Below are 15,071 nucleotides of genomic sequence, written 5' to 3'. Positions count from 1 at the left end.
TTGAGAATGTTTCATATGCGCTTGAGAAGAATGTGTATTCTGCTCTTGATGGGTGAAGTGTTCTATAGATTAGAGGCCACACTTTTGATCACTCACTATAAGGTATGAGGAAGAATGTACAAAAAAAAGGATGACACTTTTGCTTTGACATTTTCTACTGAAGTATGTTATAAATATTTCACAAACCTGAGCATTAATGATAAATAGAATTTTGCAGCTTCTAGCAGAAAGAGGAATAATTTGGGTTTGTCTTAAGAGTGGAAGAAAGAAAAGAGAATCAAGATTTGTTGAAACTCCCAACACTACTGTGGATATTCCTCCTTTTCACATGTGAGGAAGCAACCTCAGGGATTTTTATATAAAATTTCCCAGTGTCACACATCTAGTGAGCTTTTGAGCCAGAACTTGAATCCATATCTTTCTGATTGCAAAACTTGTGCTTTTTCCATGCAGAACTTACAAATGGGAAGGCATAAGTGATACTTGCTTTTGATATTATTAATGTTGTTGTTACTGTAAATAGATACGTTATAAAGTTTTATGATAAAAGAGATATTACAATGTGATTCTGCACTTTAACAAGAATAAGTTTCTATTTTATTGGCACAATTTTCACTTGGATGTTGAGAGGAGATGACATGTCCTAATAAAGCAGTTAATGCTTTGTTGTTAACTTATTCCTAACAACTGGGAGAACAAAGCCGATCAAAATCTGAACTGTGTGGTAAGACTGCAATGTGTCTAAGTTTATAGACTGAGTCAGAGGTCCTGGCAGAGAAACCTTTGTTAGGCATTAAGATAAACCTCCAGTATGAATTATTAGGAATTACCCTGCAAATCAGTGGAACATGAGAAATTAATCTCAGCCGTAATATTCCAGAACTTGTTAAGTTGCCCTGACCTCGTGTGTGAAGTCTAAGCCACACTCCACTGAATAACATAGTAGACCCCACCTTAAGGTACATATAGCATAGTGAAAGTTGGAGGTTACTTTTAGTAGAGAACATGAGGACCTATCAATAACCCTAACCTTTTCTCTCCCAGAGCTAGGGAGCCCAAAAGAAATACTTTGAGATAACCTCCAGAACTGATTTGTCGTTGCTGTTGTTGTTGTTTGTTCTTTTTTTCTTTTTCCCCCATTACCTTTGGACATTCACCACTGTGTCACATACCAGATTTGAATCCTTTTGAACTAGTAGTAGTATTATGGTACAGGTTCTAAATACCCATTGTAAAACCAGAGCACAGTCCCATCCACAAAGCTAATGGCAACGTGTTGAAAATTCATCAAGAAATTACCAAGGTTCTAGAAGACTATTCCCCTCACCCAAAACATACTATCCTGCTCTAAGCCACATAAATAAAAGTCATTTTGAAAACTTCTTAACTGCAACAATGAAGGCACATTAAGCTTGTAGAGGAGCACCTGTGTTCCTCTGGTCCCTGGAAAATACCTAAGTTTATTAGTGACTTTACCTGAGAGCAAAACTTTATTTACTTACCCACTATTTCCCAGTTTAGTGTTTCAACTATAAAAATTGAAGTTTGATTAAATGTAAAGTAACTAATGCTGTTGAGCTCCTTGCCTAGGTTTATTTTCAAAGCTAAGAAATTATTAATAAAATATCAGATTTACATATGTAACATTTCTTTCAACTGTTAGTTCTCAAAGCATGGTCCCTAGACCAGTAGCATCAGGTTTCCCAGTGAATTTGCTATATACATGGAAATCTCAGGCCCCATTCCAAACCTACAGAATCAGAAACTCTTGGGTAGAGACCAGCAATCTGTGTTTTAACAAGTTTTCAGGTGATTTTTATATGTGCTAAAGTTTAAACTATATTGCATTGAAAATACTTTCCACCAACCCCCATTGTTTTCTTAAATGGTCTTCAAGCTCATATGTCTAATAAAACTTTTGTTTTGGTGTTGAGGGTGTGGCATGTGTGAAATATATCACTTTTGTTCTCCCAGGTTTATTCTTTGTAGTTCTAGCTATTGTGCACGATCTTCCAGTTAAGCTGAAGTGTTACCTTATTTGCCTTGCTGTTTCTTGCCTTATTATTGATGTGAGGATTCAGTGAGGTAGTAAGTATATGTAGATATGCTTATCACAGTACTTGGAATATTTTTGGAATAGAGAAAAAGAAAAAAGTAGCCATGTGAAATTCTAATTGTATTACTTTATTGATTATAATTTTTTAATGAATTTATTCCATAAAAGAAAATTTTGGTTTATTCACAAATTAAGGGCAAATATTGAATTTTCCTGCATATCTCATATTGGTTTAATGAAGAACGGTAGGTGTACATGAAGGCCAGATGTTTACCTTGTTCTATAAAATGGTAGTTTTTATTCACGAAGCATGGATCAAGCCTAAGTTTTAAGAACTCACATAAATATAAATAATGCATCTTTTCCACTTGGAATGAACTACTTTGGATTTCACATTGACTAAATTAAGAATATGTTTTTATTAGGTGCAAGTAGTTTGCAGAGTGCTTTTCCTGGCTCACATCTTGTCCTTATTTTCTTGAAGGGTTGGTCTAGCACAGTTCAAGCAAGTTTCATGGTTCTGTTTGTCTGCCAGGTGGTAACAGAGTAGGAAACCCACAGAGAGGTTAAGTCTATGTAGCCTAATGGAAAAGAAAAACTGGCCTTTTCTGCAGCAATAGCCTGAGAATGAGTCAGCTCTTGCATCTGAGTGCCTCTGAGGATGCAGCTTGTTTTCAGCTAAATGTCAGCCAGGGTTTGAGAAGCAGAGAATCTGCAGGTTCATTTAGAGCAAATCTTTAAGCCACAATATAGGTGAGAATTTTTACAAAAGTCAGGCAACACAAATTGATGGATCCTTCTATAGCTTAGTGCCTACTATATCCACAAAGCTTTTATACTATATTCTGTGTTTTAGGTGGCTAGAGAGGAAAGAAAATAAGGTGTTTTTTTCCCCTAAATTTGGAGCTTTATTGTTTACTGTTGGAAAAATTTCAAAAACTTTCCTCTTTTCTCCTTACTGTCTCCTTGCTTCCATCCCTACCCCCCACCCCATGGCTCTTAGGGTTGGAAAGAAGCTTAAAAAATAAAAAATGTAAATGTTTGTATTAATTCTCCAAAACACTCTCTTAGTGGCATAATGGCCATATGCAAGAGTTGACTCATTCCCAGAACAGAAGGGTATATCAGTATAGTTCCCAAAATGTCTAATTTTGAGATGTGAGATCAAATTTGAGCAGTGTTTTGAGTGATTTAGGCTTACAGTTTTATCAGATGTCCACAGCCAGTTTATCTATAGTAATGGATAATAAAATTGCAATGGAAATTTTAAGAAACCTCTTTTTAATTCTCAGTACATTCATAGTAATAAACTTATTACTTATTACAAATTGGAATACATCCTATGATAAAATTTATTTATTCTGCAAATAGAAAAATCTGAACATTGTGTAAGCATTCAGATATGACACACCCTTTATGCTCTTCTTGACTAAATATTTAAAAAAAATTTTTTTTTTTGCATACAAGAGACTTTTATTGATGGTACACAACAAGATAGGGCTCCCTAGGCCCCTCCCCTTCTTCAGGGGGTCTGGGATAGAAACTGTGCCAAGGAGGGGACATCCTCAGTGCGTTGGGGGACTGAATTGGGACAGGGACTCCCCAGAAGCTGAGGGCCTCTCCTCTTCCTCTTGTGCTCTCACTGGGGCTTGTGGTCCTGGGGGCTCTTACTCCTTGAAGGCCATGTGGACCATAAGGTCCACCACCCTGTTGCTGTAGCCATATTCATTGTCATACCAGGATATGAGCTTGACGAAGTGGTCACTGAGGGCAATGCCAGCCCCTGAATCAAAGGTGGAAGAGGTCACTGCATCAAAGGTACGCGTCACTGTTGAAGTCAGTGGAGACAACCTGGTCCTCAGTGTAGCCCAGGATACTCTCCAAGGTGCCCTCCAATGCCTTCTTTGCCACCTTCTTGATGTCTTCATATTTGGCAGCTTTCTCCAGATGGCAGGTCAGATCCACAACCAACAGATTGGCCGTGGGGACACAGAAGGCCATGCCAGTGAACTTCCCATTCAGTTGAGGGATGACCTTGCCCATAGCCTTGGCAGCACCCTTTAGATGCAGGAATGATATTCTGGAGAGCACCACAGCTGTCACACCACCGTTTCCCAGAGGGTTCATCCACCGTCTTCTGGGTGGCAGTGAGAGCGTGGACTGTGGTCATGAGTCCCTCCACAATGCCAAAGTTGTCATACATAACCTTGGCCAAAGAGGCTAAGCAGTTAGTGGTGCAGGATACATTGCTGATGATCGTGTGGGTGTTTTCCTCCGTCATGGTTCACATCCATCATGAACATGGGGGCATCAGCAGAAGGAGCAGAGATGATGACCCTTTTGGCTCCACCCTTCAAGTGAGCTCCCCACCTTCTCCAAAGTCGTGAAGACACCAGTGGACTCTACAACATACTCAGCACCAACATCACCCCATTTGATGTTGGCAGGATCTCACTCCTGGAAGTTGGTGATGGCCTTCCTGTTGATGATAAGCTTCCCGTTCTCTGCCTTGACAGTGCCATGGAACTTGCCATGGGTGAAGTCACACTGGAACATGTAGACCATGTAGTTGAGGTCAATGAAGGGGTCCTTGATGGTGACAGTATCCACTTTGCCAGAGTTAAAAGCAGCCCTGGTGACTAGGCACCCAATATGGCCAAATCTGTTTACTCTGACCTTCCCCATTGTGTCTTGGGGACACGGCTGTCTGGAATGGGGAGGAGCAGAGAGAGCAGAGAGTCTTTTTTTGTTTGTTTGTTTTATGTTCTAAGATGTTGCAGAGCAGTTGGTGGGGGGGAAGGGAGAGGAAATGAGAGAGGGATAGGGAGAGGGGGAGTGGAGGAGGAAAGAGGGATGGGGGTATGGTTGAGGTCCATGGCATCCATCTCATTCCAGCAGGGGAGCCCAGGGGGCTTCTGGCTGTGGCTCTGTGGTCATCTCTGGACTGGATGCAGACGTCTGAGAGGTGCGGCTGAGGCCCTCAGCCTTGAGTTAATATATCTATTCCAAAATAATAGACAGAGCTTCTTTTTTTTTAGAGATTATGCCATGGGACCATGGTGGAAATAAAAAAATTTTAACTACTGGATTCTTAAATTGGTAAAAAAAATGATGTATTAAGTGTTCTGAACACCAGAGTATTCTTATCTGATTACATTTAACTTCTTAATTATGATTTTTTTTTTAATTTTAGAGAAAGGCACAGAAGGAATGTTCAGGAGAAATTATTTTAAATATTTCCCTCCAAAAAAGAAATTTCCTAAACAGAAATAAGTTTATCTTTATAATCAAAATTCATAGTTTACAAAATCATGAAGTCATGTGATATTGCATTCAACAGAGCTAACCATTGTTTTCATTTTGGTAAACCACTTTTCAAATCTTTATTTTTGTTTTTATGTGTTAGCATGCACACACATTCACAAATACATGATTTTATGTAAATGGAATACTTTGGTTTTATTATTGTAATTTGTCATGTGATCTAATTATTTTAAATGGAAATTTCCCATTATAAGCAATGTTACAGTAAACACCCAGTACATTCTTTATTGTGCTTGTCAGGTGCTTGAACACTTTTGGTTTCTTAGGATGAATGCCTGGAATTGCTGAGTGGAATGGTACACACATTTAGCATTGATACATTTTGCCAGTGCTTAATAGCACTGAATTATTTTTAGTGTTAAGTGTACTTTTTTAACCTACCGTTATAGTGAAAAATTACAGCACTAGACAATCTAATAGAATAATTAGTATCAGCAATTTAGTTTGGTTTGACATATTTACTGAGTGCTGAATACTGCTTATGTGTCAGATTCTGTGCTAGTTACTAGAGTTGCAAAAGTTAAATGACACAGTTTTATGGACTACTGGGGATTACAAAGAAGTAAACAGGCTGTTAAAATACAATATAGTAAGTGTGATACTAAGAATAAATATAGGGAGTTTATGCAACAATATTGAGGATTCAGAAAAGTCTTTGTGGGGAAAGTGGCATGGAAGCTAGGATCTGAAGGGTGATTATGAGTTATGAGAAGAAGGGAAGTGGAAGGGAGGATTGTTTTAGGCCATGAGGAATAGGTGTCAAAGAATATGATATGTTCTGAAAACTAATGGATTTTAGAATGTCTGGATTGCATGCAAGGGGTGAAGCAAGAGATAGAGATGGATAATAAAGCAGAGTTGAGACTATGAAGAACCTTATAGTAATGTTAACAAGTTTAGACTGGGAATCAAGGGGTGCTATAGCAAGGAAGTAAGGAGATCAAATTTGAGCTTTAAAAAATTACCGTGGCTCTAGTTTGAAGAGGGACTTTAAGTCAAGCAAATCACAGAGCCCTAAGGTCAAAAAGATGTGGTGAACTTGATTTGGACAGGAATCTGTACTGAGAGTCCCAGGTTACCAATTAGACAAGGCAGTAAGGAAGGGCAGTTTTCAAAGTCAAGTGAGCAAAAGCAGTGTTTATATAATAGCTCTTCTGTCTTGAAAAAGTAAGCAAAATGCTTTGTGGAGTACTTGGGAACTCCCTCCCACCCACCCAGTCAGGAGAGAATCTGAAATTAGAATTTGAAAAGCCAGGCCTAGGGTCAGCTCGGTGGCGCACTGCTACAGTGCGCCGCTTGGGAGCGCGGCGGTGTTCCCGCCGAGGGTTCGGATCCCACATACAGACCGGCCGCTCACTGGCTGAGCGAGGTGCGGGCGCAACACCGAGGGTTGTGATCCCGTTGCCGGTCCCGGCCCGGTACGGGCGTGACACTGAGGGTTGCAATCCGTTGCCGGTCATGAAAAAAGACAAAAAGGAAAAAAAAAAAAAAAAAGAAAAGCCAGGCCTAATAATATCATTATCAACATCATCATTGTATAGTTATTATCAGGAAGACTACATTTAGGTATACTTGACTATAGAACTAAAACAGAAAGATTCATTTTAGACCTTATTCTTGAGTGGAATAGAAGCAGCTCATGATATACCTTTTGTCCTCATCAGAAATGAATGGTTCAGGAGCCAAGTGGAATGGGCTTGCAGGGGAAGGAGGGACCTCTGTACTGGATGAGAAAGGCAGGGCCAGCAGTCCCTAAACCTAAAATGTATAACGTTTCAGTGATTTAAGAGGATTACCTACATGCAACTCATTTGTTAAACACTGTAAAACATTATGATTCCCTAGAAGCCATTTTGTACAATTCTGATCCATACTGATGAAAATCTAGCTGAATGTCAGGAAAACTTTGACCTCACTTTTTTTCTTATTTAATTCATGCCCTGTACTCTACAGTATTTAAAACCATTTGTTCATATACTCATTCTTTTGCATAATGTTCAAAGAGTTTTGATGTTAGTAAAGTGAATTTAGCAAGGCAAGAACACTGTGGAAAATGCGAAAATCTTAATAATTTACATAGTGCTTATCTGTTATGAAGTAAGTATGGCCTTCACAGAAATGACCTCAATTCTTCAAAATTCCTCAAAAATTCCTCAATTCTATACCTAAAAGGTATACATTATTTTATCTGATGCTGTTTTCTCAGAGATTTTTATTCTATGTGCTACATTTGATATTTCTTTCTTTTCACAGAATTTCTGTTCTTCCCAAGCCTTCACATTTCCCTCTGACAGTTTCTAGGATTAGTATTGTGATATGACTTCTCCCTCAGTTTATGCTTATTTAGCTCCAACTTCATATTGAGTTACAGTGTCAGATACTGGGATAAAGGTAGCTCATTAAAAATGTTTTTCCAAATGACTTTAGTTTTTTGTAAAAATAATGCCTACTCATTAAAAGTATAGCACAGAGAGAAGAAAATAGGAAACCCCAAACAACACACCTAAAAATATCAAGCAATAACTATCATTAACAGTAACTGAACATTGTTCCAGACATTTCTTCATGCATGCACACAGAGGGAAAAGCAAGGTTAAACAGATAATTTTATTAAAAGAGAATCATACTACATTTTAAGAAAAATATTATATTTTATTCTAATTGAGTTTAACATAAAAATACTAAATGGAAGTAAGACTAAAGAAATTTCCTAGTTTTATATAAATGTTTCTTTGTCTTAAGGTATTTCCTAAGAAATTCCTCCATTTTACAAAAAAAGGTATGAAAATATTAAGAGATTGAATCATTCTTTTATACTACTTGATTCAATTTTAGATTGTACTGATTAACTTCCTGCCTTAAAGGTTGAGGAAATTAATATACTTAAATTTTTTTCACTTTCCTTTCTCTGTTTTCCAGTTTGGGTTAGTATATTCTTTCTTTTGCATTGTCAAATTTCATAGGGGATTTTCACAGTTGTATAGACTTAGTTCTATATTTAAATGGATTCATTGTTTACCACCATCTCTTTTACCCTAGTACCTCTTATCCTGAGTTCTTTATTTTAATTCTTGTTTTGGTTATCTGGATTTCATCACCATCAGTATATCTTTTTAAGAGGACTTTATACTCTTTCTTACTCAGTGTTTGCAATTGTGTGTTGTCTTTATAGTTGAATGACAACTTGTCTAGGTATAACATTCTTAGGTCCCTTTTCTTTTCCCTCATAACATTGTAGACATTGTCTACATTGTCTTGTTACACTATCAAAAACCTGAAGCCAGTTGCCTTTCTTCATCCTTCTACCTAGAGTATCTTGCTTATACTGCCTGATTACTTGAAGATTCTCTTTATCCTTGGAGGTTATTAATTTAATCAAGATGCCTCCATTATCAGTCATTTTGTATCAATTTTTTCATGAATAAGGTATACCCTATCAGATGCAATTTATATACAGATTCAGGTTTTTTTCTGTATTACATATCTTTGAATTATTTCTTCTCTACTACTTTTTTTTGTTTGTTTTCTACATAAGAGATAGCAATGTCCCTTACTAGATGTTTGGGAAGAAAGAATAGTGATTGTGTTTCATCTGACTACTTTACCTGGTGGTTAATTATCTCATTTAAGCTTCATAGCAGTATTCCCATTTTAGAACTGAGGGAACTAAGGATCAACAGAGAGGATAAGTAATGTGTACAATGTTTTATTACTAAAGCCAGAATTTAATCTAGGTCTGTCAGACTTCAGGCCCATACTCTCAGCCCTGTGCTGTAAAGCCTGGCTACTTACTCCACATCTCTTTAATTTGTACACCATGCTGCTTAAGTACGTATCCCCTCCAAAGACAGGACTTTTCAACTTCTACTCTTCTCTGTCTTCATACCTGCCCTTCTGTGAACACTGCTGCAAAAGGAATCCATGCCTTTTTTGTTTTGTTTTGTTTATTTATAGGCGTTATTTTTAAAATAACCTAAGAGAGAACTCTTTTATCCCAGGAATGTAAGGGTCAATCTATTAAAGGAAGTCTATTAGTATGATATACTGTGTCAGTAAATTGAACAAGAAGCATTTCAATCATTTAATACAAATTAAGTAACAAAAACAATATTCCTTCTAATAAAAATATTAAATATAAATAGGACTTCTCTTTAATAAATCGGAGTTCCTTTCCTAAACCAAAATTCAAAATGTTACAGCCATAGACCCATCCTTCTTAAATTAAGAAACAAGGTTGTTCATTATCACAATTATTATTTTACCTGGTTTTGAAAGTTCTTGTTAATTCAATAAGACATGAAAAGGAATATATAGTCAGAGAAAAATAACCAAAAATATTACTGTTGAAAATGGAATAAATGTTTGTATACACAGAAAAAAAATTTATATTATCTTTAAAATGATAGGAATAGACTTTTTTTAAAGTAAGATGATGGGATAAAAGATTAATATAGAAAATTTATGACATTTCAATACACTAGAAGAAATCACCTGGAAAGTATACTTAAGCTGTCAGTGTAATAGCAACAAAAATCATAAAACTTCTTTTCAAAAACTACTGACTGTGGAGCCTTTGTGGGAAGGAACAACATTATAGAATCTTTTTAGATGATTTAATGGGTAAAGAACACCATATTTCTGGATGGTAAAAAGGTCTAATCTTCTTCAAGTCAGTTAGATTCTAACTGTAATGCCAATAAAAATCCCAACAGGATATTTTTAAATCTACAAACTTATCCTAAGACATTGTAGAAACCAAACGGGCAAGAATATAAAAATTATCAGTGTGAAGAGTAGTAATATAGGCTTCCCAGATTGTGTATCATAAAGAGTAATACTCAAAGCAGTTTGATATTGACTCAGTAGTAGAAACTTAGATTAATGAAATCTATAATACCCAATAGAAAATTCAGAATATGCACTACCATATATAAAAATTTTAATACATGATAATGTAGGACTCTAAAATGAGGTATACTGTGGCATCTCCTCATCAGTGGTGTTGGATTTTAAAAATCAAAGAAATAAGTGATTTGTAATGTCCTTCCAAGTGAATAAAGAATTAAATTATAATTTGAAAAGTCAAATTATAGGAATTCAAGTCAAAAATGTAGAATTTAATATTTGCTTTAAGGAAAAAGAAAAAGAGATCATAGAGAAGGTTTACAGCATAAAAAAAATTAACGCCCATATTTTTATATAATAAAACACATTGAATTTTTATGAATGGAATAAGACTGAAAATATTTGCATGAAAATATAAAAGTAATGTGAATACTATAAGCATTTAATTTCATTTAAAAAAACCTGAAGCATGTGAATGGGAAGTCTATTGAAAGGGAAATGTAGATGAGAAATAAATAGGAAAGTAGGTGGTAGAGAGACATCATGGGAAATGTTTGTCAAAGATATGCAAACTAAAGTATCTATAAACTTGGTAAACTAAAGTTATTGTGTGCAGGATTATAAACAGGTATTAGTCATTTGGAAAGCAGTATGACATATGGAATAAGCTATGAAGATGTTAATTTCCTTAATCCATTATTTAGAATTGTTCAAAAGAAATACTTTGTTAGAAGCAGAAAAGTGTTTTCAAAGATTTTCCAGGCATTTAAAAAAAAAATCTTAATAGAAGTTATGTAGGCACTTGTTAGTATTCATCAAAGGTTTGCTTATAAATCCTATCTCTGGATGTCAATTAATTTAATGGTGAATTTCTACTCACTGAAATTCTGTGTTGACTGTGCTAGGTTGATGAATTATTCAGATCCTTTGCTTTTTACATATTCATATGAAGAGAGGAAGGAAAAAGTTCAAATTTCTGTCTTATGAGAAACATGACAGATGCATTTGACTTAAAAGAGCCTTTGAAAATTGTGGATTTTAATTTTCCATTCTGGATGTTCATATGTATAGAAGATTTATGTTTTCCAATGAATATCTAATATTTATAATTATACTCCAGTCATCAAACACTTAGATTTTTATAAGATTGTAGTGTTTTAGTTTGAAAGGGCTTTTAGTAATCCAGTTCAACCACTTATCCTTTAATCCTCTCTAAAATTTCCCCATCAAGTGATGCCTAAATGTTCATAACTACAAGGAACTCATTACTATATCAGATAGTACTTAATTTTGTCATGAACTCTGTCCCTCCATAAATTTCACCCCTTAGTCCTCTTTCTACCTCGTTGCATCCATATAAAAATGAATCTAATTCTTTTTCATAGTGATAGTGACTTTTGTGATGATTCCCCTTAGAGTTCTCCTTTCTATGCAAAACATCCCTGGTTCATTTAATCTTATCCTGTATGAAATAAATTCAATTCAAATCAGATTTATTTGACTGGCATAGCGTAGAAAACAAGAATTACATTACATGTATTACATACTGTACTTCTTTTTATGAGGCCTATGATCATGTACACTTTTTTGGCAGCCAAATCTATCACAGCTTTGACTCCAATTGTGTTGTCAATTACAAGCCCTTCAATATTTTTTATTCTTACTACACTACACTATTACTCCAAATCTCCTCCCTGTTTGAGCTATCCATGCACTCTACACCCATAATTGGTTTGACTTTTGCTTTATATGCAATGTAGCATATAATGTTTACTATTAAATTTCATTGCCTTTTCAAGTACTCTTAGGATCCTTTTAAAATATTTGCTGTCTCTCTCAGTTTTTATATTCATGAATTTCTTAAGAATGTTTTACATCCAATTTAATGCACACTTGTGAATAGTTATGTCATTAATAAAAATGTCAGAATATGGGTCAGGAGCTAGTCCATAGTATCTTAGCAGAAATGTATCTTAAGGTTAACTATGACCTATTATTTAGCATTCTTGGAATAGTTAAGATAGTACTAATCCATAGTCATTTTTATTTAAGCATCCAGCCATTATTTGTTCTTTGCTTGCTTTAATGGATGTAATGAAAGAAATCTTTTATGGTGCATAAGTCCATGACTACTTCATTCCCACAATCTGTCAGTCTACTTTCTCTGTTAAAAAAAAAAGTGGGGGGGGGGAGTAAATTTACCTGATTTATTCTAATTAATTTCTGCTGATTGTTTTTAAATTGCTTTATCTTTGGTGCTCTGCATTTTGACTATGGCGTGTGTACATGTGGATTTTCTTTTTGTTTATATTGCTCGAAATACCTTGAGTTTCCTGAATCTGAAGACTAGTGTTTTTCATCAATTCTGGGAAATTCTCAGATTTTTTTTTTCTTCAGGTATTGTCTCAATCTCAGTCTCTCTATTTTCTCTTTCTGTAGTTTCACTTATACATGTAGTAGACCTTCTCTGATGTCTTCCATGTCTTTTAACCTTTCATACTTGTTATTTTCTGTCTGTGTTTTGCATCCTGTGTTGTGTGTGTTTTCAGATATATCTCCTCATTCACCCGTTCTCTCTTCAGCTATGTTTTTTTAGTCATTTAACTTTTTATTGAGTTTAACTTTAGTATTTCTGTTTATCCTTTCTAGAAGTTTTGATTCTTTTTCCAGTTATTGATGTAGATATCTCATTCAATTTTTTATCCTCTCTTTCCTTGTCTCCATATAATAAACACTCTTGTTTTATTTTTATCATATCTGAAATTTTTACCATCAGGTTCTGTTATTTGTTGTTCCTCTGGGTCTCACTCACAATGCCTTGTTTCCTTGCATATTATAAAATCTTTTTATTGGGAGCTAATTTTTTTTAGAACTTATCTTTTCAAAATTCTGTGAAATATGAATTGAGGATGACTTTCTTCAGAGAGAATTTACCTTTGGTTCTAATAGATACATTAGAATACAACAGATCACTTGTGATTTTAATTAAAAATCCTCCTTAGATACCCTGAAAATATTAGTTGACTTGAGAGTCTGCTTACCTGCCTGGACCTAAGACAGGCAAGCTTTTTTGTGGTCCTCCTGTGTTTGTCAGTAGATGTGTTTATTCCCACCTTGTCAATGAGTGGAAGATGCTAGCTTTATGTGTTGGGAGTACTAGTTCTGTCCTCATGATTGTTAAAACCCACATTCCTAGGTTACCGAGACCAACTCATAGTTTTCCAATAATAGTTCCAGTGCTTCTTGTTTTGGTTTTCAGTCCCTTCCCCATTTTTTAAACCCTGAATACTTCTCTTGATTTCTAGTGAGCTAAGCTATTTATTTAAAGATATTTTTTTAAATGTTCTTATTTAGGACTTCCACATGTTTGATCACAAGAATTTTCAGGTTATCTAGTATGCTGCATTATTGGAAATGGAAATTTCATTTGTTTTACATATTGAATTGATGTCATTTGTAGAGTTGGATGGTGGAATAGACATATGGCTAAAGACCAGATTTCTGCCACAACAAATTTACTCTGCTTCTGTGAAATACTGGCTAAGCCAAGTTCTTGTTATAAAGTAACATGTTTGATTCTGAGATTTTTTACTTGGTGTTTAGACAGAATAGCAATATCACTTACTGTTATCATGGACATTTTATGACTTTGTGCAGGATTCACTCTGTTTAGTCTGTTTTTGAAAAAAAATAAAATATTCTAATACTTGAAAGATATCTTACAAAGATTAATGACAATCTGCATCATATGTCTAATCTTTTTATTTAAAAGTATATGTGATCTTTCATATGAAAGGAGTAAGATTGTAAGTCTAAAGACTATATGCAAGTGCATTTGGATTCCTCCTTGTCTTCCTTCTAAATTGCAATATACTTAAGGATATGAATATAGGTTTTCTATTCCTAACTACTAGGGTACTTCAAAAAGTTCATGGAAAGATTCATATTATCTTTTAATTCTTTTTCCATGAACTTTTTGAAGTACCTCGTATTAATGTAGTAGATTATAAAGGGCACATAGAACATTATATCTCAGATTAAATTTTATCTTCTGATGGAAGCCTTTCTGGATCACTTAAACTAAAATAACATAGGTCCTCTGTTAGCCTCCCTCATAGAATTTGTAAGTATATATGCATTTCTTTGTTGCCTTGTTTATTCCTTACCTTTTTTACTAGATTATAGTGAAAGAAAATAAGTAATTCAGTTTCAAGTGTTTAGTGACCATAATTAGGATAAGTAAGTGAATTTTATAATTTTTAGTTTTTTTACACTGTTACATTTCTCACTTTCATAGCATTTGGTATTTAATCTATGCAGTGCATCAAACACAAAAACTTATCAGTAAGCTTTTGAAATCTATACATCCATGAAAAAAAAGGATTTGCCTTTTTAATCTCTTTAGTTAAATTGAGATCTCATTTTGTGAGTAATTGCTTCTGTAAATAGTAAGAATAGGAGTAGTGTTGGTAGTGGAGGTGAGAACAACAACAATAATAATAGAAGCAAATTTCTGTTTAGTACGTATTCTAAGCCAAGCAGCATGTTAATATGCTAAGTAATTTTCATGGAATCTTATTTCATTCTTACAACAACCTTATTATTCTCATTTCCAAGTAAGGAAACTGAGGCTTGGATCGCTTAAATTAGTTGTCCAATGCCATACTGCTAGTAATAGGTAGGACAGAGCTTTGAACATACATGGGGTTTCCCTGATTTAGTTTTGTTAGATATTTTCTGGATATATGTATATATTTTCAAAATTCATGTGTGCACTACAGTGTTTCATCATAGTTTCTGAGATATGGTAAACCTACATCTCCGCTCTAGCTGATGACACCATAAG

At 34.9% G+C, this 15,071-nt stretch overlaps 1 protein-coding gene and 1 pseudogene across 2 annotated transcripts in view; one reads left to right on the top strand and one right to left on the bottom strand.

The window, feature by feature from the left end:
- CWC27 (CWC27 spliceosome-associated protein homolog (S. cerevisiae)) overlaps positions 1 to 15,071 on the top strand; it is a 229,612-nt gene that overhangs the window by 92,282 nt on the left and 122,259 nt on the right. The window lies entirely within an intron of this gene.
- On the bottom strand, positions 3,705 to 4,741 carry LOC103595018 (annotated as a pseudogene).

This window comes from Galeopterus variegatus, unplaced genomic scaffold, assembly GCF_000696425.1.
Source record: "Galeopterus variegatus unplaced genomic scaffold, G_variegatus-3.0.2 Scaffold1661, whole genome shotgun sequence".
NCBI lineage: Eukaryota > Metazoa > Chordata > Mammalia > Dermoptera > Cynocephalidae > Galeopterus > Galeopterus variegatus.
Note: the sequence above shows the minus strand (reverse complement) of the source record. Positions and strands in the feature narration are given on the sequence as shown.